The sequence below is a fragment of the Culex quinquefasciatus genome, chromosome 2, assembly GCF_015732765.1.
Source record: "Culex quinquefasciatus strain JHB chromosome 2, VPISU_Cqui_1.0_pri_paternal, whole genome shotgun sequence".
NCBI classification, from domain to species: domain Eukaryota; kingdom Metazoa; phylum Arthropoda; class Insecta; order Diptera; family Culicidae; genus Culex; species Culex quinquefasciatus.
In genome coordinates, this window is record NC_051862.1 from 23,906,619 (window position 1) to 23,934,256 (window position 27,638).

At 35.1% G+C, this 27,638-nt stretch overlaps 1 protein-coding gene across 2 annotated transcripts in view; it reads right to left on the bottom strand.

Annotated features, from left to right (window-relative positions):
- LOC6048201 (orexin receptor type 2) overlaps positions 1-27,638 on the bottom strand; it is a 227,297-nt gene that overhangs the window by 168,830 nt on the left and 30,829 nt on the right. The window lies entirely within an intron of this gene.

The following is a 27,638-nucleotide window of genomic DNA, read 5'->3' on the forward strand; positions in this document are numbered from 1 at the left end:
CCACACCCTTTTCCTACTGCAATCCAAGTCGAGCTTCTCATTCCCATTGGCCAATCAGAGTTAGTTGATTTGAACTAATGTAAATTTCAAAACTAATGTAAATTCCAAAACTAATGTAAATTTTCAAAACTAATGTAAATTTCCAATGAATCTAATGTAAATTTCCAATGAACCTAATGTAAATATACATCATTTATCATGATACCTTTTGGTACATGATAAATAATGTAAATTTACAGAAATATTTTTTTCTGTGTAGCTGTAATTAACGCCAAGCGTCTAACATCTCCTCGACAAGCCAAATTCAATTAAATTAACTGACCCACAGCCCCGAAGCCACAACAGAACTCACTCATCACCGACACACCACCGGGGTGATCCGCCGCATCCATTAGTGTCCACACAGTTGTCTCATCTTTGCGGGCGAGCTTTCCCAAGGGGTAAAAGGGGGGTGGTCAAACCTCGTGAGTCAGTTTATTTGGCGTGGTAACATAACATAGGGAAAGCCAACATTTGTGGTGCGTTTTGGGATGATATCCATGTTATCGACAGGACAGGATTTACACTAGGGTTGCTCGAAATAATTGAATTTTTGACAAATGTTTTCAAAGTTTTATTTGAGCATTTTGAAGAAATTAGATCAAATTTATCGTTCCGCATAGCGTTTTAAATTTGTTTGTACACTATAGATATTCATGCAACATCAAGTCACCCTAATGTACACGTGCCGCCAAAGGATAGTGAGTGGTGGCCAGGGATCTGATACCCTCTGAACTGTGGATTTCAGCACCGTACGCACAGTGACAACGCTGGTCATAATGGTCGGATGCAGGAAATGCTTGGTGACGCGTATTCCAAGAGCTTATCTGGTCCTTTATTCAGCAGAATCAATATTGTTGTTTGATAGTGAATTCAAACTAGCCTGAGCAGTGCCTCAAGGAAGAAATTGTAGTTATATTTTGAGGATAAATACGGTTGAATTGTTATTCTAACATAATTTGTAGTTGATTCAAAGCTTTAAGTTAGTTTGCAAAGCCGAAAGTTGCCAGAGTTCCTTGAGATTTAAGATACTAATATTGAAAAAAAAATCTTTGAACTATCGCGTAAGAATTTCATTTTGTCCCTTTGATTTTTTGTCATTTGATCATTTGTCCTACAATCGAGAAATATTGTGTTCCATTTAAGTCTGTTAAAAAAAGTGTAAATCAAAAGCAAAATATTGATTTTACTGCAAATCGCGAACAACATTCGTCAAAGTGTATTAGATCCTTTCAAATTTTCAAGCATTTTAAGTGCTTTTTTTGTCCACCAAAGTCTAGGATTCAATTACAAAAGCACTCATAACTGCTCCCCAGGGAAAAAGTGTCTCCCTTTCACACCTCTCTGAAACACCGGCCAAAACCACTTATCAGCAGAGCTCGATCTTCCACGTAGTCGACCCCACAATAAATAAAAACCAAAGTGAGCAAATCGCCCAGGGGGACGACGGCGCAACATGATTCAATCTATAACTCGACCCCCCAACTTTCACCGTTCAGAGTTATTAGCGAACTTGGCCTGATTTATGAGCCATCGATTTTCCACCGGGGACCAAACGAAACGTGCCAAGAATCGGTGATAGACGCCTCCCATAACTGCGTGGATCCAAACCGGTAGCAGATCTGTTATCATCGATTGGAATCGCCCCAGGACCGGGAACTAATCAATGAATGGAACCGGAAACGTTGTCAACATGAGCTTTTCCAGCTTTCATTAAAGTTGTATGTTGTATCGCTGTGATGACATACGTCATGTCACCCCCTTTAATCTTTATAGAGTCACAGAAAAATAGAGGTGCAATTGTGTAAACAAACTCAGAGCAAATGTGTTTTGATTAATGTTCAAAATTAAACTAGGTACTTAAAAAATCTAAAAAAATAAAGTCTCCATTTGTCTCTGACTTTTTACACCAAAGAGGTGATACATGCCAGTAGCGTGTATGGTTCAAACCCACCCCCCGGTTTCTTAATTACGTTAAACGACGATGATAATTTTATAACCCTTTTTTTTACGTCAGAGCGTCACAAACGAGTGTGACGTATGTTGTTCCTGTTTCGCGTCACCGCGGCAAGAAGAGCACGGTTCCGGAAAATTCACATTAGCGCATTCAATTAAATTCAATTTTCTCCCGCCGGTGGCGCTCTTTTAACGGGAGTTGGGAGAGCATCCATAAGTGGTTGTTCTGGAGTGACATTCCAGTTTGAGGTAGCGGGAAGTGGGTTGGTTTTTTGTCTTGTGTTGAGACTCTTGAGCATTTTTTCTGAAATATTTGAATTATTTCGCAACTCAAATTTCAAAAAAATATTTTCTTGCTCAAGTAAACTGAGGGTGAAAAATCCCATATCGTTCATAAATTCTTAAAGTAACCGGTTAACCAATAAACCACCGTAAAACCATGCCATATCAGCAGAGCTTTCTTAAAATCTGGGCAAATCAGCAATATTTCAACGGTTTTTTTTTCGACTGAATTGGCCTCCCAACTTGTGGATACACTTTACAGCGCACTTTTACCGGGGAAAATCAATCCAGATAATCCGATTAGGTTGGCTTGCCAACGCAAACCAATAGTCAAAAGGATGCCCTTGAACAGGATCATTGGCCAAAATGCTGTTCTCAATCCATCTATCAGTAAGGCTGTAATGTTTTGTTTTTACAATTCAATTACGTATTGAAAATATTTACATTTCCTATCATTTGAAAGTGACGAACAAATGGCTTAATCACATTATCAAAATTACCAGTTCTGTAGAGTGAATAATTTGATTTTGATTGCTTTTAAGCCTTCTATCGGATGGGGAAGTAAAACGTCGGTCCAATTGCGTCAAAGAGGTTTTGGGTGACTCACCACACATACCCTTCGGACGCCCAGAAAAGAGCAGAAACTTGCAACAGAAACCACAAAAGACCCGGGGATTGTTAAAGTGAATTGCTTTGCTTTTTTGCTTTTAAGTTCATTATGGCACTCATTTAAGTGATTAAATGTGCAAATTTTCAGTAATTGTATCGAATAGTAATAATTTCCGACACAATTCTGATTTTTGAGTGGACTATATGCTAAAACAGACTTTATTATTCAATTGCTTGACAATACCTTGAATTCCATTTTTCGCAAGAAAAGTTAACTGAAATGGACATTTCCCAGAATAAACATTTTTCGAAAAACACAGTTTTCCGAGAAGAACGCTTTTATCTGTAAACGCTCAACTCAACTGTGTACAAAAAAGTACAAATTTGAAATCGACTTTTTCTGGTCAAGTTCAAATTTTGGTGAACTGTTGATATTATCAAAACATTTATGACCCCCGATTTTGTACCAAATTGGACAACCCTTTCTTTTGTGGCACCGCCCCAAAGTTATGCGATTTTCGTCATGTTTTCAATTCAAATGTCTTTTTCAAAATGTTTGAAAATTGTTTATTGAACATGAACAACACCCAGTTACCGAACAAGAACTGTATAAATCAAAATATCAAAATAATCTTTCTGTTGCAATATGGGTCATTCCAGGGCAACTGAGTACATTTTTGGACTCGACCTTCACCTATTTGGACCAAACTTGGATGCAACGTTCATCTATCGATAGTTAACAGAAATCCCAAGTTTGGTGCTAATTGGACCATCCCTCTGTTTTTGGCACCGCCCTCTTTTTTGACGATTTTCTAAAAAAAAAATTTTTCAATCAAAACTTTGCAACTATTTGAGCAAAAGGCTTTCTTCAGGTTGCATTTTATAGAAAATAGTCGAAGGAATTCGATACAAATAATATTTAAACGTTTTAAGTATTAAAATTCAGTTTTGACCAATTGCTTTTATTTTAATTTGTTTTCTTTTATCACCATCGTGTTCCCCGGACAATTTTACGTAATAATCAATGTAGACCTCAAACTAAAATGAACTATTGGCGAGATACAGCGATTTTACTCGGAAGTACATGGTGTACTTTTCAACAAAGGATGAATCCCACATAGTTCGGTTTTTATATGTGAGAAACTTATTTCATGGGAACAGAGTGCAGCGCAAAATCTTTTTTTTTTAGTAAAATCACTGTATCTCGCCAATATTTAATTTAAGCTTGAGATCTACATTGATTATTATGTAAAATTGTCCGGAGAACACGATGATGATAAAATAAAACAAATTAAAATAAAAGCAATTGGTCAAAACTGAATTTTAATACTTAAAACCTATTGAAAAAATTATTATTTGTATCGAATTCTTTCGACTATTTTTTTATAAAATGCAACCTGTAGAAAGCCTTTTGCTCAAATAGTTGCAAAGTTATGATTAAAAGAATTTTTTTTTAGAAAATCGTCAAAAAAGAGGTGATAAAATGGTGGTGAAATTGTCAAAAAAGATGGTGATAAAATAAAACAAATCAAAATAAAAGCAATTGGTCAAAACTAAATTTGAAAAACTTTTAAAATTTTCAAATCAAGACTAAGATTTCAAAAGGGCTAAACATTTAATATTAAAAAAATTGAAAATATTTTTTCAGGAAAGATTGAAAAATTTCACGAATGTTTCATATTTTAACATTGAAAATCGGACAATTTGTTGCTGAGATATCAACGTTAGAAAATGGTGGGTTGTTTGGGTGAGACTTAGAAAACATAAATTTTCCTGCTTTTTAAACCTTTGCATGGCAATATCTCAGCAACTAAAGGTCGTGTCAACAAAGTTCAAAAAAGCAAAATATAGAGAGTTTTCTCAGCTTTTTAAAATATGTTTTTTTTCGAAAGTGGGCAAACATGTGCACTATTTAAAAAAAAAATGGAAAACTGCGACTATTTTCAAAAAAGTTAGCTAAAAATGGCTATAACTTGAAAACGGTGCACTTTATGAAAATTTCACTGAAGTACTTTTTGATTGCAAATTCGATTTAACATCAAAAAATTAAGTTGAAAATTTTTTGCGACCAATATTTCGATTTTTTGAAAAAAACAGTGTTGATTCAAAAATTCATAACTCGATCAAAGATTTTTTGCACAACCTGAAAATTTCTGAAAAGTTGGCATTTTATATCCCCAAAAACATCTCAAAAAATAAAAAAAATAAAAATATTGTTTTTTGCAAATCAAGTTTTAGTGACAAAAAGTCAAATTAAAAATCACCATTTTTTTACCGTGTATCATTTTTTTGTCAGTGTAGTCCTTATGCATACCTATAACTTTCTCCAAGACACCAAATCGATCAAAAAATTCCTTCAAAAGATACAGATTTTTGAATTTTCATATATAATTTTTGTATGGACAGCCAAATTAGTATGGAAAATTATATAGACAAACTAATGATGCAAAATGGCTTCTTAGGGCATACCAAAGGCACCAAAAAAGTTTCAGCTGGATTAAAAAATACAAAAAAAAAATCGAATGGCCGAAATCTCAGAGAATTGCTCATATGTCAAAGTCAATTGAAATAAATCATAATTTAGATTCATAGAAAAATACTAGTGATATTTTCTCAAAAGTACTTTACCAGTTATATTCTTTTTTTCTTAATTAAAGAATTGTGTCATCGCTAAAAAAATTTAAGCATGTTTTGGCGAGTTTTCAACAATTTTCTTTTAAACTATAATTTCGTTTTAGAAAAGGAAAATCTTTATCAATTTTATCCGTTATTTGTCAGATACAAAATTTATTAAATAAAGTCCAATTTATTTCCATTCTTACCTCCTTGCCAAAACTTATAATTAAATAAACAACCTGATTTTTGTCGTCTCCATCAAAAATTGTTATGTTACAGACCCAACCATAAAATAATTTGATTTAAAAACAAGCATCATTTGCTGCGAAAAAAATCTCTTTGTTTATAAATCACTCCGTTATTTCCCATTTTGTGTGTAACTTCATCTTTCAAAGTACTGTTGAGCATAATCAAAGACAACATTAAATCTGGATCAACTTGCGAAAAGGGAGAATCAGCGTTTTTACAGTTTGATTATTCTAATAATTCTCAGGCTTAAAATTAAAAAAAATCCCCCTGTTCAGGAGCTCACTTTGAGCATCTTTTGTTCTACGAAAAAAACATTGGTAAAGTCACATAAACAAGTCAAATTTCAAACCCAAAAAAAAATCTTAAATTTTAAGAGTTTAGAAAATGCCTTTCAAAGATTTAAAATTGGTTGAAAATTGATTTCCGGCGACATTTTAGTCGAAGCCCGTCTAGAGGCGGGATAAAAAATAATATTTTCTCAGTGTTTACGATAATTTTATAACAACCCAAATTTGAATCCAAAAATATACCATGTCTTACTTCCCAAATTCCAAAAGTAACAATCAAAAATCGATACTTTCCAGCAGTAAAACGGACAAAATTATTGGTTCAATCCTGTAGCGCGAACCCCAGCGATCACAGAGCCCAGCTTCCCGGCCCAAATTGAATAATGCCCTCAAATCCAGTTTTATGAGTAGCTTTTGCCACGGTAGACGAGGAAAAAAAAGTCCGAGTCGGCGAGAGCAAAAAAAAGCATAAAACAATTTTCTCCACCTCCACCATCATGTCCAAAGCTGCAAACTTTAGTCACACGAAAGTGGTTCGAAATAGGACAAGCGACGGGGAAAAAAACTAGGCGAAAAAAGTGCGGAAACAGAGCAAACTTGTTCCAACGTAAAATTGTAGGCAGACTAAAAATCGGGGAGAAACGGAAGTCATCGCAGCTTCCTGCTTGGTTCAAGCTTTCGGTACTAATTTACATTTTCATCCATAACATTGCCTCAGGTGAGGTAGACTTTCTGTTGGACTCAATTTTATTTCAAAATGAAAACTAAGTATATTTGAAAGAAAAATAATCACAAAAATTATGCAAGAGTGCCTCTCCCAAGCCAAGGGTAAAATTTAGCCACCAGGACCAAAAAAGAAACTTGTCTTATCTGTCGTCCCTGATCGGACCGCGGGCCCCGCGGAAGCTTGTGCGGCATCTTAATGGTTATTTCGGGTCACTGAACTGAAATTGCCACGGGGGCGTGACGGCAATTTCAGGTTTGGATTTTGAAGTTGTTTCCGGGCGAAACGCTTTGGGGTGGAAAAGGTTTTATTAAACGTGAAAAATTAGGGAAATTATTTCCGGGTTTGGCATTGTTTCGACAGTGCTTTCATGGTAAGAATAAAATGTAAAGCTTGGGGTTTCAGGATTAAAAGTAAAACTTCAAATTTAATGTTTAAACTGTCCTACAAAAAAAAAAATAAATAAAAAAAATGTTTTTTTTTGTCCAACTGAATTCAAATCAATTTAAGTTTTGAGTTATTTGGACTTCCGTTAAAACCTTTGTAGATTAAAGGGACGACCAAGCAAAAAGGATACACGGAGAAAAAAGAGTTCTTAAAATCGTGAACAAGCGTTCATGAAAATGGGAACCTCGAACAAAGTGTTCAAATCCCATGGTACGATTTTTAAAAACGTACCATGAATTTTGAACACTTTGTTCGTGGTTCCCATTTTCATGAACGCTTGTTGACGATTTTAAGAACTCTTTTTCCTCCGTGTATTCGTAAAAAAAGACGCCCATTTCTTTTGCTGGGACTTATATTTTTATTTTTGAGAGCCTGTACGTTTCAGAAAGCGCAATACTTCAAATTTAGCTATTTGCCTACGATGTTTACATGAATCGCAAAATTGGTTTACTGAAAAAGTGGCTTTTTTTCATTCAAAATTGTTTGGCAATGTTCTTTGCTGTGGATGGGATCGTTCATAAACCACGTGACTTTTTTTATTTGTATAAGAATTATAAGATGTAAGAATTCAAAATGGTATAGAAATTAGAAAATTCTACGAAAAAATCAATATCATAGAATTCTGATCAAACTTGAACTTATTTTTTACCTACCCTCAAATAGTATACACTAGAGGTGGGCAAAAAAAGAGCGAGCCGCTCACAGAACCGATTCCCTGAAAAGAGTGAATGGACTGTGGTTCTCAAAAAAAAAAATCGATTAATTCAGAATGTTAACGAAACTATGTTTAAAGCACTATCGAAACAAAAATGGTTTGAAAGCCCGTACATATAAATTGTTTTAACAATCACAGTACATTTTTTGAATAATTCTGAAACAAGTATTAACATTTGAATTACATTCGAAAAATAAATTGAAACCCTATCAATGTCACCCCGGATTACGTTATCACGAGAAGGCATTTAATGATCGATTTAATGTCTAGGCATAGTGGCTGGCATTGGTTAAGACTATTCAGAAAACAATAGTTATAACCTGAAAAAACTGTTTTTTTTATACAACTATTTTTCAAATACTCCAAAAATCCTTATTTTTATTTTAGAAACTTGTGTTTAATAAGTTTATTTTATACAAAAAGAGATCAGAAAATTCATGTTTAATTGGTTTTGATATTGAAAATTAGGAACGAAAATATATAAATATCTCTCAGTAGATTTCAAAGAACATTTTTTAAAGCCTTTCTGCAACATTTTTTTTCAAAAATTAAAACTCAAAGGCACTATTAAAAAAAAAATAATGATGAAAATTATAATAGAAAATTTAAAAAAGAGGTGATTTTTTTTTCAAAGGATCAATAAATATTCAAAATTCATCAAAACATTAAATTAATGATAAATTTTCGGAGTTTAATATTTCAATGCCGCTGTGCTCTTTTGAGCTTAGCTTGCAAGGATTCCTATTTAAGTTAGCATAGAAGAGCACCGAAAGCGAACAAAAATTTGCAGATTTGTTTTTGAGTGTAACTATTTTTTAAGAGATAATCCTACACAGCAAAAAATCTGATGGTAAAATTGCATGCAAAAGCGTGCAAATCACCTTCGTCAAAATAAACCCTTACACACACTGCATGTACAATTTTTGCAAACACAAAAAAAAAAAGTTGCAGCCGATGGGATTCAAACCCAGCACCAACAGTAAAGACTGGAGCCTCAGCCCATTCGGCCATCAAACTGATGAATAGCCGTAAGGATAAACGCAAATATGAGCTTGACATTTCGGTCAAGTAGGTTTCCCTTGCTAATGGGCTACATCAGGGGTGCTCAAAGTTTTTGGAGGCCGGGCCAAATTTGAAGCTCAAATGAGGTTGCGGGCCAAATTTACAAAAAAGGTTATTAAAAAAATTTAATTACGTTATTTTGATTTAAAAGATTAAATTTTAGTTATTTAAAAAAATGTCAATTCAAAATAATAGACAATACAAACTAACGGTTTCTTATCGGTATTGTTGATTTTATTGTTTTAGGTAGGCAAGGCAATTTGAAAAAAAGTTTTTAGCTGAATGTACTTGTGTTTTCAAAAAAAAAGTTTTGTTTCGAAAATGGTGACATAAAATGTTGAATAATTTATCTAAAGCCGTAATTTTATTTATAAGTTTAGTGTGGCTTATGAAAAATCGTTGAGAGCCAGAATTTCAACACTTCAATGAAAAAAATGTAAGCTTCCGTATGGTTAAACTGCAATCATTATTTTCAAAAAAAATTTCGACAAAAAAACATTTAACAGAAAAAACATATTTCAACGAAAATAAACAAGAAATTATAATATTTTTCATAAACCTAAACATGTCCAAATGATTCTAAATGCAAAGGAATGCATATTTAATTAATTTCAGCTGATTGCACCTAAATTTAGTTTTTTTTAAGTTTTAAAGTTTTTAGGAAATATATTTTTGCTCCTTGTTTTCGAGCCAATTTATTAAAAATGGAAGAGGGGTGGGTTGATTTTCATCGATGAAAGTTTTGAAAAATATTTGCTACAAACTTTATCCTCAGATTTCCACAACTTGTCTGCCTGAATCAGTTGGTAGTCAATCAGATGCGTTATCTAACTGTAATGAGTTCAAATCCTGAAGAAAGTGCAATGTATTTTTCAGAGTCAGTTCATTAAAGGGTTATTATGACTTGCAAATTAATAAAGAAAACTTATATTTTGGCAAATATTCCAGAATTCTACCAAAGTCAAACTTGAACTTTTTTTTATATTTCTAAAAATGTTTGATGAAAGTTTTGACAATATTTACTAGTTTCACTCACATTGAAACCTGTGAAATTGTTTTAATTATTAAATATTATGAACATTTTTTTTGTATCCTAAAGTGGGGATCAAAATATTAATAAATCATAAACTTTTTTTATTAACAAAAATAAAAAGATTAGCGCATATAAAAGTTTAATATAAACCTTAACTTTGAAAAAGTAAAAAATAACTTTACAAGTGGTCAACGGGCCATTTTACATGATCATTCAAAATGGGCCCGCGGGCCATAAAATATCACCGCGCGGGCCACGTTTGGCCCGCGGGCCATGCTTTGGTCACCCCTGGGCTACATATTTCAGGGTGTAAAATCACATAAAATTGCATAAGCTAATGCAATATTTATTTTACACCCAGGCCTTTTACATGCAGCTGGATAGCTACACCCAACCGGCGGTCGCATGATTGTGATGCATGGTGGCATGAAAGTATATCAGATTCTGCATGAAATCTGTCCTCGTGCATTTTTTGCGATATAGGAGTATGACATTTTTGCCCGTTACCGACAATTATCGACATTACCGACGGCTTTTTGATTGTAATTCACAAAAAAAAAAACCCTTATCAGAACGAGGATTTAACCACCGACTTCTTGGTAATTGATCCGACACGCTACCACCGCGCCATGGACGCTTGATGAAATGAGATTGAAAGAGCATCAACATATTCTTCTCTATGGAGTGTTGCTCGGAGACGGGCCAGCATTATATGTGTTGGTGAGAACTGCAGATCGCTGTAATGTGTACACGCGGGCAAAAGTGATCTACGGGCTTGCTGCAAAAAATGTTATAAAATGTGACATTTTCTGCAGCAAATCTACTGTTGCAGATTTTGAGCTATATTTTTCTTTTGGGTGTATTTATCGAAAATGGCAAGCCGTTTGTGGCACTGTCGTCGCAGAGGAGATTTGACAACTATACCGAGCTGCTCTCAAGTGTAAACAACAACATTGCAAAACACGTATCGCCCGCCATGTTTTTACACACGATTTTCAAATTATTTTGTCCTAGCTGCTAAGTTTGTTGTCTGTGACAGAATGTTGCAAAATGTTAGCAAACTTCAAAGATAACCTCAAAAGCAAAAGTTTACAAATTATATGCTGAGTCACTTCCAAGTGGTGATACAAATAAAAAGTTTCACTAGTATATGGTTATGCGATGGTAAAAACTTGCTCGATCTACGAGCCAGTTAGAACGTAGGTTGTACGATGCGAAAAAATATTAACATTATTAAAAAGCACACTCCACTCGCTGAAAGTTGGTCATACCTTTGAGTCATAGATAAATGGAAACGTTTTTATTTATTCTTTGCTAAACAAAATCTTAATTCAAGTTGTTAAGCTTGTTATTGGTCAAATCTAAGAACATTTTTATTGAGAAATGTTTAAACAGAGTTAAAAAAATTAAAATGCACTTGTCTATGATTGCATCGTCCACGGCGTACAAAAACATTGCACCTTCAAACCAAAAGGTACAAAGAATGCACGATATCAAAACTGTAGTTATGCTGATGTTGGCAACATTTACCTCCGCTGACCCAGCGGCGATTTCCCTTCCCCCCAAGCTCCCAACTCCATCATCACCTCCTTTAATGGAGCTCCATGCGCGGGGCAGTATTTTATTATGTGTGGGGATGTGTTTATTTTTACAACTATAAACTTGGTGCGCGTTTTGCCCATTTACAAACTCACACCACGGCCGGCACGGAGTATTTACAAACAATTCACTGGTCGATTGGAAAAAAACTGAAGCTCAACGATGGTTGTATGTCAATTTTCTTTCGGGTTTTTCTAGTTCAGTTTTGCTGACCTGTTGATTTTTTGCTTGTTTTAGCGTAGGAAAATACTTTGTTTTTAAGTTAAACATTTGCTGAAAAAAAGTGACCTCTTTACCCACATTTCAAAATTTATTTATTGCTTCGATAGTAAATTTAGACAGGGTATAACATTACAGTCAACAACCTTTTCATTCGAAAAATATGTACTGCAAATTGTCCTCCTCTTAACATTAACATTAACAATGCTCCAACTCCGACAAAAAACGAGCTAATATTTCAACGCATTTGCCCTCCGTCCACATCCCATGCTGGCAACACTGTTCTCTGTTCTAACCACACACAAAAAAAAAGAACGACAAACCTGAAGTTTTCCTTTTTTCACCGCAGGCAAAATGAATCAAGACTTACTTTTCTCGTTATGTTGTTCTGATTTATGAATTTCCACCTTCCAGCCTCCGAGTCTTCGTCCCTGGCCGGTATTTCAAACAGTCAGTGGTGAAGTTTCTGAATTGCTTGGTATTTCGCTCTCTTTATCGGCAATTGCCACCAGCAAAGCCGCAAAAGTACACTTTTTCTTCTGGAGAGGAATTGCACACACAAAACGCCACATAAAGTGTCTATTAAGAGAAGTTACTTTGTGCCAAGTGGGCGAGAGCTTTTTTTTCTTTGTTTTATGAAGAAAGCTCCACCCCTCCCGGAAGGCAATTTTGTCTCGAATTGTTCACTCTGTTTGCTTGTGAATGGAGATGGAAAGTTTTAGGGATTCAGTTGTAACGGTGCCCGACCTGCTGGGGAAATGAAAATCCTAATGGTTTAGCTGGGATTGAGTTTTAGCGTTGTTTGAGTTGTGGTGGAATTATGGTGGGACCCTGGAGGGCATTGAGCCCATAAATTTATTAGAATTTAATGTGATGGCAAATTTTCAGGGTTCACAGTTGAAAAAGGAACTCACTTAAAAACACAGGCAGCGGAATTCCGTAGACACTAAATAACTAGGAAAATAGTGAAGATATAAAAAGTTCTACTAAATATTCTTCACAATTCTTTACGAAATTATTTTGTTTTAATTTGAATTTCTATATTTTTCATCTGACTGGAGCTTTAAGGGTGCCTTCCGTATGTCAAAAAAAGCCATTGCAAAATTAATTTGTCCATTTAATTTTCTAAATAAATTTGGAAGCTGTCCATTCCAAAAATGGTTTTTCAAGAAAACAAACACTTTTTTATTTTTTTGCCAAATGCCAACTTTTCAGAAAACTTTGACCGAGTGATATTTTTTGAGAAAAAGTTCAAGATGGTATGTCAGAGACATAACCGAAAGACATAGGACCAAACAATTTTAATGAGATTTTTGATGTTTTTGGATTGCTAGTGAAATTTAGAATAAGATTATTTTATTTTGTTTTATAGATTTGTCGGCAAAATTGTCATAAATGTTCCCCAAGGTGAACCTTCCATGAGGGCACCGGCTACTCCAGGTTGTGGCCACTACTGTCGAAATTGCAATTTTCATGTTCAGTATCAAAAACCACGAATTTTGATACCCATATTGCCAAAACAAATATGGTTCTGTAAAAGGCCCTCTGGGCCCCGGGGAACCTGCTTCGAGGGCACCGGCCACTCCAGGTTTTGGCCACCACTGTCGAAATGGCCATTTCCATGTTCAGTATCAAACACCATGAATTTTGATACCCATATTGCCAAAACTCATATGGTTCTGTAGAAGGCCCTCCGGGCCCCGGGGGAACCTGCTTTGAGAACACCGGCCACTCCAGGTTGTGGCCACTGCTGTCAAAATGGCCATTTTCATGTTCAGTATCAAAATCCTCGAATATTTATACCCATATTGCCAAAACACGTATGGTTCTGTAAAAGGCCCTCTGGGCCCCTGGGGAACCTACTTCGAGGGCACCGGCCACTCCAGTTTTTGGCCACCACTGTCAAAATGGCCATTTTCATGTTCAGTATCAAAATCCTCAAATTTTGATACCCATATTGCCACAACTTGTATGGTTCTGTAAGTGTCCCCCCGGGCAGCGGCCACTCCAGGATTTGACCACCACTGTTAAGATGGCCATTTTTCATGAGAACGCTTGTGACGGTTTGGATCAAATTTCTGAACTGGCCCCCCAATATAGTAAGTAGAGACATAGTCCTATGTCAAAAATGTACATTTAAAACTAACCAAAGAATACAAAAATGCTTATTTCAACTTATTTTCATTGCAAAAATCATGACACTTTAAAATTTTTATTTTTTTTTTGTCTTGAAATGCTTATGTTGACATCAGATAAAAACAGCTTTTTAATTTTTATGATCTTTAATTTTTCAAAGAGTTAAAATGGATGAAAATAAATATGTTTATGCATGTTTCTATTGTGAAAGTGCCTATTTTATGTGCTAAACAGACTTACCCAAAGCGTTATCAGTCTCAGATGGTAGTCACAGATGTCCCCTTAAAGCGTCCAGTTCGAATCGAGTTGATATCTGGATGCAGGGCATTAAATTTTCCCGGGTTTTGAATTTCCCCGGAAACGGGAAAAATATTTTTTGAATCCTGGGAATTCCCGGTTTTTTTTGAATAAGTCTTAAAATGTATGTTTTTATTATATGTTTTATGTGTTGCCTTCCTAACCTAACTGAGGAAAGGCTATAAAATCACTCGAAAAATGAACTTATTCATTTGACCTCGTAGACCCACCTTCACGTATACATATAGACTCAGAATCATGTTCTGGACAAACAAATGTCACTCGATTATTTCCGGACTGGATAAAAGGATTTTGACCGTATTAGTATCATTCGATCCGTCTCGGGGTCGCATAGGTCTCTATTTAAAATCAGTAAATTTAGTTAAGTACTTCAAAAGTTATGCTAAAAAAACGATTTTGGCGTAAGTCCGGAAGATTGTAAAAAGGGTGGTTTTTGCAAGAAAACCTATCATGTTATTCATTTTTAAAAAGGTAAAAAAAAGACCTTTCCAATGAGCCCAAAACATTGAAGATCTGACAACCCTATCAAAAGTTATTAGCACTTAAGTGTGATTTACATACTTTTTGGAGGCTGGATCTCAGATATTTCAATGAAAATGATTTCCGGGTTCATCATGCGACCTGTTGCTAGATAGATAACCAATAGACCTTTCAAATGAGCCTAAAACATCGAGGATCTGACAACCCTATCAAAAGTTATTAGCACTTAAGTGTTATTTATACACTTTTTGTAGGCCGGACTTAGATATTTCAATGAAAATGATGTCCGGGTCCATCATGCGACCAATCGTTAGTTGGATAATCAAAAGACCTTCCAAATGAGCCTAGAACATCGAGGATCTGACAAACCTATCAAAAGTTATTAGTACTTAAGTGTTATTTATACACTTTTTGGAGGCTGGATTTCAGATATTTCAATAAAAATGATTTCCGAGTCCATCATGCGACCTGTCGTTAGTAAGATAATCGAAAAACCTTTCAAATGAGCCTAAAACATCGAAGATCTGACAACCCTATGAAATGTTACTAGCACTTAAGTGTTATTTATACACTGTAGGGTCCTATGCGATGCAAGCCTATCTATTATGTATAACGCATTGGATGCAAGTTATTGTTGCATCGTTGCATGCAAGTCATTGCGGCTCATTCTGACAGAAGAGCGCGTGGTCGTTAGTCTGAAAGAAGCCACCGACCGGAGCGGATGGCATTGTTGTGCGTCGGGACAGGAATAAGAAAACGAACGATGGCTAGCGGGCGGACGGGTGGAAGGCCATCGAGAACAATCGAAGTGCACATACACTTTTTGGAAGCCGGATTTCAGATATTGTGATAAAAATATTGTCTGAATCTTCAGATCCTATCCTATCACAAGAAATGACCAATAAAGTTGATTTGTTAAACATGTTAAGGGGGAATGATGCTATTTTTAATGAATGTATTGACTTTTTGAATGTGAGGAAGGCACCAAACACCTAAAGGTGGATTAAGTAACGTTTTTAAAGCTTAAAACCATACAATAAAAAACCATGTTTATTTTGATCCATTTGAGCCCTTTGAAAAATGAAAGTTAAAAAAAACAAGAAGCTGCTTTTTTCTGGTGTCATCTAGTATCCTTGGAAACGAACTTGATTTTCAATAAATGTGAATCGATGATTTTTTAAATTTTCATTTTTTAAAGGGCTGAAATAGATCATAATAAACATTTTTATGCACGTTTCTGTTCTGAAATTGTCTCAGTAACACAAATATGATAAAATTATCACCAGAAAACGGGATCTAAGGGGTCACCCGAGCAAAAATTTACAATCAAAAAATCCATTAAAAGTAAAAGTGTCTATTAAATATGTTAAACTGCCTTACCCAGAGCGTTTTTAGTCTCAGATGGTAGTCCCAGATGTCCCCTATAAGCTGCAGGTCGAACTGAGTTGATATCTGGATGGAACACTTTTTTATTTGAGTTTGAAAATTGTGCTATTTTTTCACAAATAGGTCAATAAAGCCCTTTCAGATGCATTTTGAATTTTGAAATTTAGTTAAGGTGCCCTGGTTACAGCCTTTTTGATATTTTTGACGTTTTTGAACCATATAACTTTGTGTCCCGATTTGCCCCACTTCCCGTTGACCTAGAGTGCTCATATTTTGGCTTGTTTTATATGTACAAAAAATCGCTGAAAATTTTAGGCAGATTGGTGAGGTCGATGCGAGATGGGTATGCTTTGCTCGTGGACTCGCTCTTAGTCACTTATTCATTACAGTCTACCCAAGTAACCACAAGCATTTAATCAAAACTCTATATTCACTCTTAATAAACATTCTCAATGCTATGACACTTTAAATAGACTTTCCAAATGTTTTGAAACATTTGTAGCTTGAAACATTATTACCTACTGTATAATGACATATAGAACAGCCAATTAAAGTTTCAAAGCATTTAGCACAATAATGTTTTGAAGCATTAATGATAAGCTTTATATATCACTGTAAAGTAAGCCATTAATGTTACATCACACTTTGACATTTCTTAAATGTTTCAAAACACTAACTCAACTCTAGTGAGGGCAATAAAAGTTTGGCAGTATTTCGTGGTATTTTTATGTTTATGGTTGGAAAAATCGATCCGCGTCTATAAAAAAAGGTGAGTTTATTACATTAAATTTAACTAGGTTTTGTTTAAAATTATTCTTATTTCTAGCTGCGATGGCAAAAACAAAATCCGGAAAGGAGGAGGTCCAGGTTTTGCTGTGTGCTCGAACCGTAGGTCCGCGAGGGCGAGCCGTTTCGTTGGCCGCTCAGAGCGTCGCTGAAAAGTCGCTCAGAATCACCACGGCGCGCACACCGGCGGAAGCTGCATGCCATCGGCGGAAACCGCTCCAAGACCCCAGGACCGGGTGCCTAGTCGGCACTCTGAGCCCTGGCCGCATCGAAGACGTGATGCCGATCCCGTCCGATTTGCCTCGCCGAAGGGAGGTCGCCGCGAGAGAGTGCTGACATTTTGTGGTGGCTTTTTGTGACGCTGTGCATGTTTCCTTTTACAAACTCAGGAAATGTAATTAATGCGTAATAAAGGATGAAAAAAGTAAATATACAAGTGCGTTATATCGTGATTAACCTTTGTAACTAAGTGAAGAATAAATGCTCCTATTTAACCTGCCAGGTGTTTTTATTTTCCCTGAGTAAAATAAAGTTGTTCTGACTGACTGTATTGAAAAACATCAACTGTTCATACATATTTCAGAACGGACGAGACGGTTGGCGCAGCGCATCAAGGAGAAACATCTCATAAAAATTCAATTCAACACGCCGTTTAAAATCTCCAATCTAGAGGAACTCAACAAAAAATCACAAATAAGCTTTCAAAAACATAATCTCAGCGTGAAAAGCACTCTCCCCAGAAAGAGAGAGCTGCGCAAAGCTTTTTGAATGTTTCTATTTTTAATACTGTCGGTAAAGCAGTATTTTGACATTTTACCACGGTATAACTTTATATCAACTCTACCCGTCGCCACTCAATTTTACCTCTATGCGTATAAAGTGAATATAAAGTTTTGAGACTCTATTGGAATACTTTATATGTTGATATAGAGGGGACTTAAAGCTACCTTATACAGTCCCGCGGTTACTTGGGTATATAATTCTATACGATCGTAAGTATTTAATTTCTGGAGTTTTTTAAAAGGTCCAATAAACCAAATTTCCAGTTTTTGCTTTTTGGGCGTTTTTGAATCCGCATTAAGTCAGGGGTATTAAAAAACACCCAAAAAGCAAAAACTGAAAAATTGGTTTATTGGACCTTTAAAAAAAAACTCAAGATTTTTACTTTTCATTTTGTGGAAAAATTTCAAACCTATCAATGTCCCTTAGTTTATGGTATTGACAGTTTGTGGCACATTAAAATAAAGGATTTTAAGTCACAAAGCCCTGCAGGCTGGGTTGAGCTGTACCCTGTTAACTGATCCCAGAATGTTTTATTTGCACCACAATCTGCAATTGTTTGCCTTTTCTTCTTCTCCTAACACTCCCAATCAAAAGGATCACTACACCATCGCAAAACAATGACTTTGTCCGATTCCATTATGTAAATGCTACAATCTAAATTTGCATCATAATGGCAACAAATGAAACCAGACCAGGCTAATGAACACCACCGTCAAACGCCACGCTGATGATGACGATGCAGCGTTAGTCACTCTCACTCACTTTATAGTTGCTTTGCTCAAAATAATCTGGAACTAAGTAGAGCAGTGTGTGTAACGTTTCAAGCGCGCATCGTGTTCGTCTTTTGCCCAATTAGTCCGTGGCGCCAGTTAGTTCCAAGCTCAGCAGGACGCAGAGAAGGGAAGACTAGACCATGCTAATGTACCACCAAGGCACTTGTGCTTATTAATAGCCCATTATGTTGAATTAAAGCGTCACTTTGACACCACCTTCGCATCCGGTGGAGAATGGGTGAAGGCTTGACTATCAAGGAAGTGAAGCCCTTAAATCCTGAAAGAAGTTGAGTTTACTAGGAAATTGCTTGAGAAAAGCAAGGCAGTGATGAAAATAAGAAATTATCGAATAAAGGTTGTGACATTTATTGCAATTCAATATCACATGATTTTTGATAGAGCAGTCTTGTTTTTACGAATCAATTTGGAAAGCAAAACAAAACTTTGAAAGCTATAAATTATAATGAAAATCAGATTTTTTAAGCGTGTGTGTGTGTGTGTGTGTGCAACCAACCAAACGGGACCACGCGGTCGCTTCTTACAAATTGAGTTGTTTCCATGTATTTTTAGCTCTCATTCTATACATGCAAATAACTCGCATAGGCATTTGGAAGGTGTTAGCTCTGCCGAGCTTCGGTGACCCATTTCTACGCTGGCTAGCCGAGCGCGAGGTACTTCAGCTTTATCGACAAGCCCCGCCCTGAAGAACGTTTGGACCAATCGGATTCAAACGTTATTTAGAACTTCCGAACCCTTGTCAAATGGACAAGGACCCAGCGCGTATATAGTTGATGGTGGTAACAGTATTCCTAATTCCAGTCATAGCTCACCAAGTCGCGATGGCCTAGTGGTTAGCATTTTTGCTTACCAATCCAAAGGACGGGGGATCGAACCCCGACTCGAGCGACTTTGATTTTTCGTACATGTTCAGAGTTTCAAGATTTTTATTTCCTATACTTTCTCGTTGGGAGCAGATGGGAATCGAACCCAGGACCATTCGCTTACAAAGCGAACACCGTAACCAGTCAGCCACGGCCGCTCCCATATGAAAATCAGATTTTTTAAGCGTGCCTTAAAATTCTACCTTAGAAATAATGATACAAAAAGAGCAAATTATCCCATAACAAAAACTCCAGAGAATGCTATAGTTTTAAGATTGAACACGTTGAAGTGTTCTAATTTTAGTCATGGTTGCTTGCAGTTTCCTTACGATGAAACAGCAAGGAGAATGATGAAAAAGATCATAGGGGGTTTACAATAACACTTTTGCTTTAATTTGCATGATAGCTTGAGCAATTACTTCTATTGGTTTGTGGTTTTCTTGTTGATTTCTAGTGTCTTCTTGATTAATTTCTGCATATTCAAATGTAACGTTCGGTTTCGAAGTATAGCTTGCTTTTCGTATGATTTTTTTTCGGAACTTTAATAAAGTGCTTTAAGTCACAGTCCAGAGTCCATAAAAAACCATTCTTACCGGCGTAAACCGGCGTGACATTGATAGGATTTCAATTTATTTTTGGACTACTGGTACGGTTTTTCTCATGATTATTATTTTTAAAACATGTGCTAAAGCATGCACTATTTAAAAAAAAGGTTTTTTTTCAACAACGTTTACAAAAATTGTAAAAAATCTTAGTTTGAATTTCGGAGTGACTTTGGCAGTCATAGTTTTTCTTGTTAAAACCAGATTAAAGGTGTTCAAACTTTATTTTTGCGTCAAATGTACCGTCACTAAAGTTACTGATATAGTTTTAAAGAAAAAAAAACAATTTTAATATTTGTTTAACTAAGTTTATACGCTTTTTAACAAAATACAAATAAATTTTAGTTAAAATTGTTAGTCAGAATGTTTTCTCAAATTCGTTAAAACTAGTTTGGTTTATGGTCGATTTATATTGAGTTTTTAACTGAATTCGAAGCACGAATCAAAAGTTTTCACGTTTTATATAAAATTTGTCTTACTGAAAATGCCCGTAAATTTTGATTTTCTTAATTATTTTTCAAAAACACATAATATTTATTATTTCCAAACTTATTTTACCTTTTCCTTGTAGATTATTGTCCAAAGAATCCGATAATGCTTTCCGTTTTACGAGTCAAAGTCATGTTCATTGAAAAAGTCATTATTTCGCGAAAACCGACAAAAAAATTATTTTTCGGACCACCCTAACATAGATTTGGTCACCCTAATGGCCGAACAAAAAAGAGCTTTTCAGTTATGGAACCCTTGTTCCAGTTTTGGCATTATCGGACAACTTTTATTTTGGATCGTGCTGTTTTCGTGGGAAATCGCTGATATACATAATGATATCAAAATAATTATGAAAAAAATCGATACTAATAGTTTATTGGAAGGTTTCGAAAAAGAGAACATTTTTGAGTGTGGTAGTCCTAAAGAAAGCTCAAAACCAGACTTGTTCAAATGATTGAGATCCCTACATTCCAATTCTGTTTCCATTTATATTTGAAGAGCTAACAAAAAACTCACATTGCAGAAGCAATCCTTCAACCACTCTTTGAAGACCAACATTCTCACAAAACCATTCAGACAAATTCCTCAACACTCACCAAGTCGTTTCGAGCCGAGCCAAGAGTGGGCATTTCCTCCCATTTCCACCGAGCTGTAACACGCTCTAATGAACCAAACGTAAAAATACGTGAAAGAATCCGAATCATTTGAATGGAGCGTTGTGCTGCCGCCATTGACTGGAAAAAACTGTTTAGCCATTCCTTTTCAATCCCGATCTTTCACCTCGAATGTGTGTGAATAGAAATGCTTCAGGAATCAACCACTAGAGCGGGCTCCCCCCCCCGAAAGGACCGACAAGTGGTGGCCGGGGTGCAATTAAGTCCGCCCATTCAGGTTACAACCTTCACCAAACTGGGCGCACGTGTATCGGGCCGGTTACACCACATGTCAAGTGAAGCAAACGAAACCTGAGCGATACGGGGAGAACTTTGTCCGTTCTGTTCAGGGCAGGTTTGTATAAGGTCGAAACAAGACCTGCTCCGTCGAGAACGTTCACTCGAAGCTTGTTCAAACTTGAAGTAGTTTTTGGATGAGAAGCTTAAGGAAAAGTTCGTCAGCACCACTTTCGTTTTTTTTTTCCAATCACATAAAATCATTCAAAACAACACAAAATAACCTACTCGGAACATATATCAGGCTAAACCACTTGTCACTTCGTCCAAATTTTAGAAGCTCCAATTTTCAAATTATGTCGTTAGTCTGCCTCGTGCCTCCCCCTAAAAACACATCCATTTACGGTTATCCTATAGGGTTGCAAAACCAATTTATCAGCCCCTTTTCTCACACTCCCAGCCAGCCTGTAACTGATTGATACCGAATAAATCAATGTCCTTCCGCCAAATCCCGGACGGGTTCTCAATTCGCACATCATCACTCCGGGAAGCATTTATCAATTTCGGGTTTCGAGACCATGTAATCCAACTTTGCAAAGCAACAAAGCGGACAAAACTGACTAACTTTAGATTGAATCGGTGATGGATTTTAGCAAAAAAGTTTTCGATTTGATCAAAGGTATAGCTGCAAACAAATGTACATTAAAAGCTTTTTTTAACACTTTTTTATTTAAGCAAATTATTTTTTTCATTTTATGTTTAAAAAAAACATCACACAAGCAACAAAATTTTAAAAAAGTCATTTAAGTCATTCTGGTTCATTTTGGTCATTTTGGTCATTTGGATCATTTTGGTCATTTTGGTCATTTTGGTCATTTTGGTCATTTTGATCATTTTGGTCATTTTGGTCATTTTGGTCATTTTGGTCATTTTGGTCATTTTGGTCATTTTGGTCATTTTGGTCATTTTGATCATTTTGGTCATTTTGGTCATTTTGGTCATTTTGGTCATTTGATCATTTTGGTCATTTTATTTGGTCATTTGGTCATTTTGGCCATTTAGGTCATTTAGGTCATTTTGGTCATTTTGGTCATTTTGGTCATTTTGGCCATTTAGGTCATTTAGGTCATTTAGGTCATTTTGGTCATTTTGGTCATTTTGGTCATTTTGGTCATTTTGGTCATTTTGGTCATTTTGGTCATTTTGGTCATTTTGGTCATTTTGGTTATTTTGGTCATTTTGGTCATTTTGGTCATTTGGTCATTTGGGCATTTAGTCATTTGGTCATTTTGGTCATTTGGATCATTTGGTCATTTTGGTCATTTGGTCATTTGGTCATTTTGATCATTTTGGTCATTTTGGTCATTTGGTCATTTTAGTCATTTTGGTCATTTTGGTCATTTTGGTCATTTTGGTCATTTGGTAATTTTGGTCATTTTTAGTCATTTGGTCATTTTGGTCATTTTGGTCATTTTGGTCATTTTGGTCATTTTGATCATTTTGGTCATTTTGGTCATTTTGGTCATTTTGGTCATTTTGATCATTTTGGTCATTTTGATCATTTTGGTCATTTTGGTCATTTTGGTCATTTTGGTCATTTTGGCCATTTAGGTCATTTTGGTCATTTTGGTCATTTTGGCCTTTTAGGTCATTTAGGTCATTTTGGTCATTTTGGTCATTTTGGTCATTTTGGTCATTTTGGTCATTTTGGTCATTTTGGTCATTTTGGTCATTTTGGTCATTTTGGTTATTTTGGTCATTTTGGTCATTTTGGTCATTTGGTCATTTTGGGCATTTTAGTCATTTTGGTCATTTTGGTCATTTGGATCATTTTGGTCATTTTGGTCATTTTGGTCATTTTGATCATTTTGGTCATTTTGGTCATTTTGGTCATTTTGGTCATTTTGGTCATTTTGGTCATTTGGTCATTTGGTCATTTTGATCATTTTGGTCATGGTCAACATTTGGTCATTTGGTCATTTTGGTCATTTTGGTCATTTTGGTCATTTTGGTCATTTTGGTCATTTTGGTCATTTTGGTCATTTTGGTCATTTTGGTCATTTTGATCATTTTGGTCATTTTGGTCATTTTGGTCATTTTGGTCATTTTGGCCATTTAGGTCATTTAGGTCATTTTGGTCATTTTGGTCATTTTGGTCATTTTGGCCATTTAGGTCATTTAGGTCATTTGGTCATTTTGGTCATTTTGGTCATTTTGGTCATTTTGGTCATTTTGGTCATTTTGGTCATTTTGGTCATTTTAATTTTGGTCATTTTGGTCATTTTGGTCATTTATGTTATTTTGGTCATTTTGGTCATTTTGGTCATTTTGGTCATTTTCATTTTGGTCATTTTGATCATTTTTCATTTGGTCATTTTGGATCATTTTGGTCATTTTGATCATTTTGGTCATTTGGTCATTTTCATTTGTCATATTTTGATCATTTTGGTCATTTTGGTCATTTTGGTCATTTTGGTCATTTTGGTCATTTTGGTCATTTTGGTCATTTTGGTCATTTTGGTCATTTTGGTCATTTTGGTCATTTTGGTTATTTTGGTCATTTTGGTCATTTTGGTCATTTGGTCATTTTGGGCATTTTAGTCATTTTGGTCATTTGGTCATTTTGGTCGTTTTGGTCATTTTGGTCATTTTAGCCATTTTAACAATTTTTGTCATTTTGGTCATTTTGGTCATTTTGGTCATTATGGTCATTTTGATAATTTTGGTAATATTGGTAATATTGGTCATTTTGGTCGTTTTGGTCATTTTGGTAATATTGGTAATATTGGTCATTTTGGTCGTTTTGGTCATTTTGGTCATTTTGGTCATTTTGATCATTTTGGTCATTTTGGTCATTTTGGTCATGTTGGTCATTTTGGTCATTTTGGTCATTTTGGTCATTTTGGTCATTTTGGTCATTTTGGTCATTTTGGTCATTTTGGTCATTTTGGTCATTTGGTCGTTTTGGTCATTTTGGTCATTTTGGTCATTTTGGTCATTTTGATCATTTTGGTCATTTTGGTCATTTTGGTCATTTTGGTCATTTTGGTCATTTTGGTCATTTTGGTCATTTTGGTCATTTGGATCATTTGGTCATTTGGTCATTTTGGTCATTTTGGTCATTTTGATCATTTGGTCATTTGGTTATTTTGGTCATTTTGGTCATTTTGGTAATTTTGGTCATTTGGTCATTTTGGTCATTTTGGTCATTTTGGTCATTTTGGTTATTTTGGTTTTATTTTGGTCATTTTGGTCATTTTGGTCATTTGGTCATTTTGGTCATTTAGTCATTTTGGTCATTTGGTCATTTTGGTCGTTTTGGTCATTTTGGTCATTTTAGCCATTTTAGCAATTTTGTCATTTTGGTCATTTTGGTCATTTTGGTCATTTTGGTCATTTTGGTCATTTTAGTCATTTGGTCATTTTGGTCATTTGGTCATTTTGGTCATTTGGTCATTTGGTCATTTGGTCATTTGGATCATTTTGGTCATTTTGGTCATTTTGGTCATTTTGGTCATTTTGATCATTTTGGTCATTTAGTTATTTTGGTCATTTTGGTCATTTGGTCATTTTGGTCATTTTGGTCATTTTGTGGTCATTTTGGTCATTTTGGTCATTTTGGTTATTTTTGGTCATTTTGGTCATTTTGGTCATTTTGGTCATTTGGTCATTTTGGTCATTTAGTCATTTGGTCATTTTGGTCATTTTGGTCATTTTGGTCATTTGGTCATTTTAGTCATTTTGGCATTTTGTCATTTGGTCATTTGGTCATTTGGTCATTTGGTCATTTTGGTCATTTTGGTCATTTTGGTCATTTTGATAATTTTGGTAATATTGGTAATATTGGTCATTTAGTCATTTTAGTCATTTTGTCATTTTGGTCATTTGGTCATTTTGGTCATTTTAATCATTTTGGTCATTTTGGTCATTTTGGTCATTTTGGTTATTTTGGTCATTTTGGTCATTTTGGTCATTTTGGTCATTTTGGTCATTTTGGTCATTTTGGTTATTTTGGTCATTTTGGTCATTTTGGTCATTTGGTCATTTTGGGCATTTTAGTCATTTTGGTCATTTGGTCATTTTGGTCATTTTGGTCATTTTGGTCATTTTGGTCATTTTGGTCATTTTGGTCATTTTGGTCATTTTGGTCATTTTGGTCATTATGGTCATTTTGATAATATTGGTAATATTGGTCATTTTGGTTATTTTGGTCATTTTGGTCATTTTGGTCATTTTGGTCATTTTGGTCATTTTGGTCATTTTGGTCATTTTGGTCATTTTGGTCATTTTGGTCATTTTGGTCATTTTGGTCATTTGGTCATTTTGGTCATTTTGGTCATTTTGGTCATTTTGGTCATTTTGGTCATTTTGGTCATTTTGGTCATTTTGGTCATTTTGGTCATTTTGGTCATTTTGGTCATTTTGGTCATTTTGGTCATTTTGGTCATTTTGGTCATTTTGGTCATTTGGTCATTTGGTCATTTTGGTCATTTTAGTCATTTGGTCATTTGGTCATTTTGGTCATTTTGGTCATTTTGGTCATTTAGGTCATTTTGGTCATTTTGGTCATTTTGGTCATTTTGGTCATTTTGGTCATTTTTGGTCATTTGGTCATTTGGTCATTTTGGTCATATTGGTCATTTTGGTCATTTTGGTCATTTTGGTCATTTTGGTCATTTTGGTCATTTTGGTCATTTTGGTCATTTTGGTCATTTTGGTCATTTTGGTCATTTTGGTCATTTTGGTCATTTTGGTCATTTTGGTCATTTTGGTCATTTTGGTCATTTTTGGTCATTTTGGTCATTTTGGTCATTTTGGTCATTTTGGTCATTTTGGTCATTTTGGTCATTTTGGTCATTTTGGTCATTTTGGTCATTTTGGTCATTTTGGTCATTTTGGTCATTTTGGTCATTTTGGTCATTTTAGTCATTTGGTAATTTTGGTCATTTTGGTCATTTTGGCCATTTTGGTCATTTTGGTCATTTTGGTCATTTTGGTCATTTTGGTCATTTTGGTCATTTTAGTCATTTGGTAATTTTGGTCATTTTGGTCATTTTGGCCATTTTGGTCATTTTGGTCATTTTGGTCATTTTGGTCATTTTGGTCATTTTGGTCATTTTGGTCATTTTGGTCATTTTAGTCATTTGGTAATTTTAGTCATTTGGTCATTTTGGTCATTTTGGCCATTTTGGTCATTTTGGTCATTTCGGTCATTTTGGTCATTTTGGTCATTTTGGTCATTTTGGTCATTTTGGTCATTTTGGTCATTTTGGTCATTTTGGTTATTTTGGTCATTTTGGTCATTTTGGTCATTTGGTCATTTTGGTCATTTTGTCATTTGGTCATTTGGTCATTTGGTCATTTTGGTCATTTTGGTCATTTGGTCATTTTGGTCATTTTGGTCATTTTGAATTTTGGTCATTTTGGTCATTTTGGTCATTATGGTCATTTTGGTCATATTGGTAATTTGGTCATTTTGGTCATTTTAGTCATTTTGGTCATTTTGGTCATTTTGCTTCATTTGGTCATTTTGGTCATTTTGGTCATTTTGGTCATTTTGGTCATTTTGGTCATTTTGGTCATTTTGGTCATTTTGGTCATTTTGGTCATTTTTGGTCATTTTGGTCATTTTGGTCATTTTGGTCATTTTGGTCATTTTGGTCATTTTGGTCATTTTGGTCATTTTGGTCATTTTGGTCATTTTGGTCATTTTGGTCATTTTGGTCATTTTGGTCATTTTGGTCATTTTGGTCATTTTAGTCATTTGGTAATTTTGGTCATTTTGGTCATTTTGGTCATTTTGGTCATTTTGGTCATTTTGGTCATTTTGGTCATTTTGGTCATTTTGGTCATTTTGGTCATTTTGGTCATATTGGTCATTTTGGTCATTTTGGTCATTTTGGTCATTTTGGTCATTTTGGTCATTTTGGTCATTTTGGTCATTTTGGTCATTTTGGTCATTTTGGTCATTTTGGTCATTTTGGTCATTTTGGTCATTTGGTCATTTTGGTCATTTTGGGCATTTTAGTCATTTTGGTCATTTGGTCATTTTGGTCGTTTTGGTCATTTTGGTCATTTTGGTCATTTTGGTCATTTTGGTCATTTTGGTCATTTTGGTCATTTTGGTCATTTTGGTCATTATGGTCATTTTGATAATATTGGTAATATTGGTCATTTTGGTTATTTTGGTCATTTTGGTCATTTTGGTCATTTTGGTCATTTGGATCATTTTGGTCATTTTGGTCATTTGGTCATTTTGGTCATTTTGATCATTTAG